This window comes from Dama dama, chromosome 29 (assembly GCF_033118175.1).
Source record: "Dama dama isolate Ldn47 chromosome 29, ASM3311817v1, whole genome shotgun sequence".
In the NCBI taxonomy this organism is placed as follows: domain Eukaryota; kingdom Metazoa; phylum Chordata; class Mammalia; order Artiodactyla; family Cervidae; genus Dama; species Dama dama.
The window spans coordinates 31,460,806-31,467,466 of record NC_083709.1 but is presented as its reverse complement, the minus strand read 5'-3'; the positions used below and the strand labels follow the sequence as shown (position 1 = coordinate 31,467,466).

Genomic DNA, 6,661 nt, shown 5'->3' with positions numbered 1-6,661 from the left:
CCTTACAAATAAGGAAACAAACAAATAGGGCTGACAGAGCCTGGCTTCCTATGGAAACTAAGAGAGAAAAACGGAGCCTAAGAGCAGCCAACAATGTGTTCATGGATGAGAGGACAGCAACACTTATGAATGAGAGATGAAGGGCAATAACGTGTGTAATTACACATGTCCATCAATACAGACTTAAGACAAAGACCCTTCCGATTTGATTGAATAATATTAATTTGGATGGGCACTTCTGAAGTCACTAGGAAAAGGCAAAATTAACAGTCGAGAAGGAAGAAATTTACTTTGACTGTATTTAGAATACATAACAGAAAACCAAAAAAAGAAGTAAAAGTGTATAGAATGATTAGAAAATGAAAACTACTGTGTTCCCTATTTAATGGTCTTGTTTAGAAAGCATGGCATCAGAGAACCTATCTCAAGGTTCAGCAGACGCCGTCTCCATCAGCCCAGCAGCAGCCTCATCTTCCCCATGGCCCTTGTGCTCTCTCTACTGATGGCCCTGGTGCTGCTCAGCTATGGCCCTGGAGGATCCCTGGGCTGTGACCTGTCTCAGAACCACGTGCTGGCTGGCACTGAGAAGACCCTCACTCTCCTGCACCAAATGAGGAGGCTCTCCCCTCGCTTCTGTCTGCAGGACAGAAAAGACTTTGCTTTTCCCCAGGAGATGGTGGAGGGCGGCCAGCTCCAGGATGCCCAGGCCATCTCTGTGCTTCACAAGATGCTCCAGCAGAGCTTCAACCTCTTCGACACAAAGCGCTCCTCTGCTGCCTGGGACACCACCTTCCTGCAGCAGCTCCGCACTGGACTGCTTGAGCAGCTGGCCGATCTGGACGACTGCCAGTGGCAGGTGATGGGAGAGGAAGACTCTGCCCTGGGAAGGACGGACCCCACACAGGCCGTGACAACATACTTCCAGGGAATCCACGTCTACCTCAAAGAGAAGGAATACAGCGACTGTGCCTGGGAAATCGTCAGAATGGATATAAGGAGAGCCTTCTCTCTCTTCATCAACCAGCTTGCAGGAAAGGTTAAGAATGTAGGATGGAGACTGATCTGACCTTGACATGACTCTCACTGACTAAGATGCCATGTCACCCTTGTATACTCACCTGGGGTCATTTCAGAAGACTCTGAATTCTGCTTCAGCCACCAAATTTATTGAATTAACTCAGCCAATACTTGTCAGTGATAATAAGCAAGTAGATATCAATGTATTCAAGTGCAGGGGTATCAGTTCATAAGCGATGACTGCCCTGATGTTATTTATTTATTCTTTATTTAGTTCATGTAATATTTTATCTCATCATATTTATATTTTCATATAAAAGACGTGTATGTTTACATTGCATTAAAATTTAGAAAATATATTTCCCTCTTTCATTAAAATTGTTATTTGCTTTGTTTATTAAATAGTTATCAAGATAAATTTCTTGAGTTTTTAATTTGAAAACAGAAATCCTTATGTTGCCTACATACACCTATCATAAAATAGTATTTGTTCCCTTTATACTGTGGAACAGTTCTATCATTTTCTAGGAAATGTTTGTCAAAAGGTGGAATTCTGAGAATTTTCTGTGGGTGTGGTTGTTAGGACTCTTTTTTCCTTCAGGTAGCCTTGGTTGAGGAACTAAGATCCTATAAGCTGTGGAGGGTGCCAAATAGAAAAAAGAAGAAGGGAAATTATGAAATTGTAGAAAATGGTTAATCTTGATGTCATAGGCATCACTAATTTATACCCACTCATTACCGAATGGTTGATATAAGTATATGAGGGATGCAGTCTCCTCCTCCTGGAAAGCATACGGTTTTCACAGGCCTCTCCTGATTCCTACTACTCTGTCTCCCACCTTCTCCTCAGTCCTGCCTGACTGAGCAGTTTACGCCCTTACATAGTACCTTCACTGCCTCCAACACAGGAGCTCTGTTCTGTTTTGGTTTCTAGCTGCACGGTGTAGTCAGAGTGGAAGCCACAGGAAGAGAGCCCAAGTGAGAGGAGTTCTAGAAATGTCAAAACCTCTGGCTCCCAGCTCTGCTACTTACCCACAGTGTGCCCCTGAAACATATCACAAACACTACAGGTCAGTTTCCTCACCTTTAATATGGGGACAATAAGAGTGGTTTTCATATAATTACTGTTTGGATTCAATGACGGCATATAACACAAGAGGCATCAAACGCTCCTGGCAGAAATCATCAGGACTGTGAGGATCACAGAGTGACTGCCCTCAGGGAGGAGACAGGACAGCTGGCCTGAGACAGTGACTGGAAGGTGACACTGGAAAGGTGCTGGGCCCCTGGCAAAGGTGTTTTCTTTTCACCTTGGGTGCTAATTCCATAGTGCTTTCAGTGTGAGAACTTTCCTTTGCTGTATGCTGAAGAGCATTCCAATTTTGGGGTTTCATACTTCTAAAAGCATTCCTATGAGTTCATAAAAAACTCTTTGAGAAAGATGAATTAGTCAAAAATGTTTGATCTCACATAGGTACGATAACATGGAAAGAATAGAGATTGCGAATCAGTGCAGATAATCAAAGACAATCAGAGACAGCAAAGAAACAGCAGGGGCTGTGAAGTGTATGGTTCTGATCTCCAGTTCTGGGCTGTCCGAGGTTCAATCCTACTTCTCATTTCCATAGAATCCCTTGTCCATACTTGCTGGCAATGTCACCTCCTGGAGCCTCTGTTTTGCTACTGAAGGAACAAAACCCAACAAGTGGTTCAGAAGCCAGTTTTACCTCTTCGCATACTAAAGAAGTGAGAAACATTACTAATGAATGAAGTGCTTGATTTTCGGCAACTTCCAAGGGGCTTAGACCAAGGGCTACCTTCCAGGATTGCTGCTGCTAGTACCCTTGTCCCCAGGGCAAGCCACTTCTGAACCACACTTCCATAGGAGACTTCAACTTTAGGACCTAGGTCTGGTTCAGTCTCCTGTGGGGTCACTGCTCCATTCCCCTGGGTCTTGGTGCATGCAAGATTTTGTCTGGCCCCTGCGGAGAGTCTCTCCCACAGCCCTGTGGACGTCCTGGAATCAAATCCTACTGGCCTTCAGAGTCAGATTCCCTGGGGATTCCCAGTCCCTTTGCAGGCTTGGAAGCATGCCATGAGGCTCAGAACCTTCACACCAGTGGGAGAACTTTTTTGGTATTACTGTTTTCCAGTTTGTTGGTTTCCCATCTGACAGGTATGGGATTTATTTTTATTGTGCTTGAGTGCCTCCTACATCTCATTGTAGTTTCTTCTTTGTGTTTGGACCTGGGGCATCCTTTTCTAGTGGGCTCCAGAGTCCTCCTCTGGATGGTTGTTCATCAGCTAGTTGCGAATTCGTTGCTCTTGCGTGAGGAGGTAAGTGCATGTCCTTCTACTCTGCCATCTTGAACCAGAAGCTAAGCCAAAACTTTGATATTTGACCATTTGCAATATGCTGAACTATCTCATGCACAACCACCATATCTTTTATTCACCACCATGGAAATACGTGTGGCTGAGTTTTGAACACGAGGTTCATTACTGGAAACACGTATGTTGTCTGTCTTGAAATAGTATGATTTTCTTTGTTTTTTCCCTACGTCCTTTTTAAAAATTAATTAATTTATTTGTTCTACTTTACAGCATTGTATTGGTTTTGCCACACATTGACTTGAATCTGCCATGAGTGTACATGTGTTCCCCATCCTGAACTCCCCTCCCACCTACCTCCCTATCCCATTCCTCTGGGTCATCCCAGTGCACCAGCCCCAAGCATCCTGTCTCATGCATCGAACCTGGGCTGGCGATTCATTTCACATATGATAATTTACATGTTTCAATGCCATTTTTCCATGTCATGCCGCCCTCTCCCTCTCCCACAGAGTCTAAAAGACTGTTCAATAAATCTGTGTTTCTCTTGCTGTCTCACATAAAGGGTTATCATTGCCATCTTTCTAAATTCCATATATATGCTTTAGTATACTGTACTGTGTTTTTTTTCCTGGCTTACTTCACTCTGTATAATAGGCTCCAGTTTTATCCACCTCATTAGAACTGATTCAAATGTATTCTTTTTAATGGGTGAGTAATATTCCATTGTGTATATGTACCACAGCTTCCTTATCCATTCATCTCTTGATGGGCATCTAGGTTGCTTCCATGTCCTGGCTATTATGAACAGTGCTGCGATGAACATTGGGGTACACGTGTCTCTTTCAGTTCTGGTTTCCTCAGTGTGTATGCCCAGCAGCAGGATTGCTGGGTCATATGGCAGTTCTGTTTCCAGTTTTTGAAGGAATCTCCACACTGTTCTCCATAGAGGCTGCACTAGTTTGCATTCTCACCAACAATGTAAGAGTGTTCCCTTTTCTCCACACCTTCTCCAGCATTTATTGCTTGTAGACTTTTGGATAGCATCCATTCTGACTGGCATGTAATGGTACCTCATTGTGGTTTTGATTTGCATTTCTCTGATAATGAGTGATGTTGAGCATCTTTTCATGTGTTTGTGAGCTATCTGTACGTCTTCTTTAGAGAAATGTCTGTTTAATTGTTTGGCCCACTTTTTGATTGGGTCTTTTATTTCTCTGGAATTGAGGTGCAGGAGTTGCGTGTATCTTTTTGAGATTAATTCTTTGTCAGTTGCTTTATTTGCTATTATTTTCTCCCACTCTGAAGGCTGTCTTTTCACCTTGCTTATGGTTTCCTTTGTTATGCAGAAACTTTTAATTTTGAGAAGGTCCCGTTTGTTTATTTTTGCTTTTATTTCCAATATTCTGGGAGGTGGGTCATAGGGGATCCTGCTGTGGTTTATGCTGGAGAGTGTTTTGCCTATGTTTTCCTCTAGGAGTTTTATAGTGTCTGGTCTTCCATTTAGATCTCTAATCCATTTTGAGTTTATTTTTGTGCATGGTGTTAGTGTTCTAGTTTCATTCTTTTACAAGTGGTTGACCAGTTTTCCTAGCACCACTTGTTAAAGAGATTGTCTTTTCTCCATTGTATATTCTTGCCTCCTTTGTCAAATGTAAGTTGTCCATAGGTGTGCGGACTTATCTCTGGACTTTCTATTTTGTTCCATTGATCTATATTTCTGTCTTTGTGCCAGTACCACACTGTCTTGCTGACTGTGGCTTTGTAGTAGACACTGAAGTCAGGCAGGTTGATTCCTCCAGTTCCATTCTTCTTTCTCAAGATTGCTTTGGCTCTTTGAGGTTTTTGTATTTCCATACAAATTGTGAAATTATTTGATCTAGTTCTCTGAAAAAAACCATTGGTAGCTTGATAGGGATTGCATTGAATCTATAGATTGCTTTAGGTAGTATATTCATTTTCACTATATTGCTTCTTCCAATTCATGAACATGGTATATTTCTCCATCTATTTGTGGCCTCTTTGATTTCTTTCATCAGTGGTTTATAGTTTTCTGTATATAGGACTGGTTTCTTTAGGTAGATTTATTCCTAAGTATTTTATTCTTTCTGTTGCAAAGGTGAATGAAATTGTTTCCTTAATTTGTCTTTCTGTTTTCTCATTGTTAGTGTATAGGAATGCAAGGGATTTCTGTGTGTTAATTTTATATCCTGCAACTTTACTGTATTCTTAGATTAGCTCTAGTAATTTTCTGGTGGAGTCTTTAGGGTTTTCATTGTAGAGGATCATGTCATCTGCAAACAGTGAGAGTTTTACTTCTTCTTTTCCAATACAGATTCCTTTTATTTCTTTTTCTGCTCTGATTGCTGTGGCCAAAGCTTCCAAAACTATATTGAATCATAGTGGTGAGAGTGGGCACCCTTCTCCTGTTCCTGACTTTAGAGGAAATGCTTTCAATTTTTCACCATTGAGGATAATGTTTGCTGAGGGTTTCTCATATATAGCTTTTATTATGTTGGGGTATGTTCCTTCTATTCCTGCTTTATGGAGGGTTTTTTTTTTTTTTTATCATAAATGGTTGTTCAATTTTCTCAAAGGCTTTCTCTGCATCTATTGAGATAATCATATGGTTTTTAATCTTTCAATTTGTTAATATGGTGTATTACATTGGTTGATTTGCAGATATTGAAGAATCCTTGCATCTCTGGGATAAAGTCCACTTGGTCGTGATGTATGATCTCTTTAATATGTTGTTGGATTCTGTTTGCTAGAATTTTGTTAAGCATTTTTGCATCTATGTTCTTCAGTGATATTGGCCTATAGTTTTCTTTTTTTGTGACATCTTTGTCAGGTTTTGGTATTAAGGTGATGGTGGCCTCATAGAAAGAGTTGGGAAGTTTACCTTCCTCTGCAATTTTCTGGAAGAGTTTGAGTAGGATAGGTGTTAGTTCTTCTCTAAATTTTTGGTTGAATTCAGCTGTGAAGCCGTCTGGTCCTGGGCTTTGGTTTGTTGGAAGATTTCTGATTACAGTGTCAATTTTTGTGCTTGTGCTGGGTCTGTTGAGATCTTCTATTTCTTCCTTGTTCAATTTTGGAAAGTTGTACTTTTCTAAGAATTTGTTCATTTCTTCCAAGTTGTCCCTTTTATTAGCATACAGGTGCTGATAACAGTCTCTTAGGATCCTTTCTATTTCTGTGTTATCTCTTGTGATCTCTCCATTTTCATTTCTAATTTTGTTGATTTGGTTCTTCTCCCTTTGTTTCTTGATGAGTTTGACTAATGGTTTGTCAATTTTATTTACCTTCTCAAAGA

General features: G+C 40.8%; 1 pseudogene; it reads left to right on the top strand.

Annotated features, from left to right (window-relative positions):
- The first annotated feature begins 478 nt into the window (after positions 1–478).
- On the top strand, positions 479–1,061 carry LOC133048853 (interferon omega-1-like; annotated as a pseudogene).
- The last annotated feature ends 5,600 nt before the right edge of the window (positions 1,062–6,661 follow it).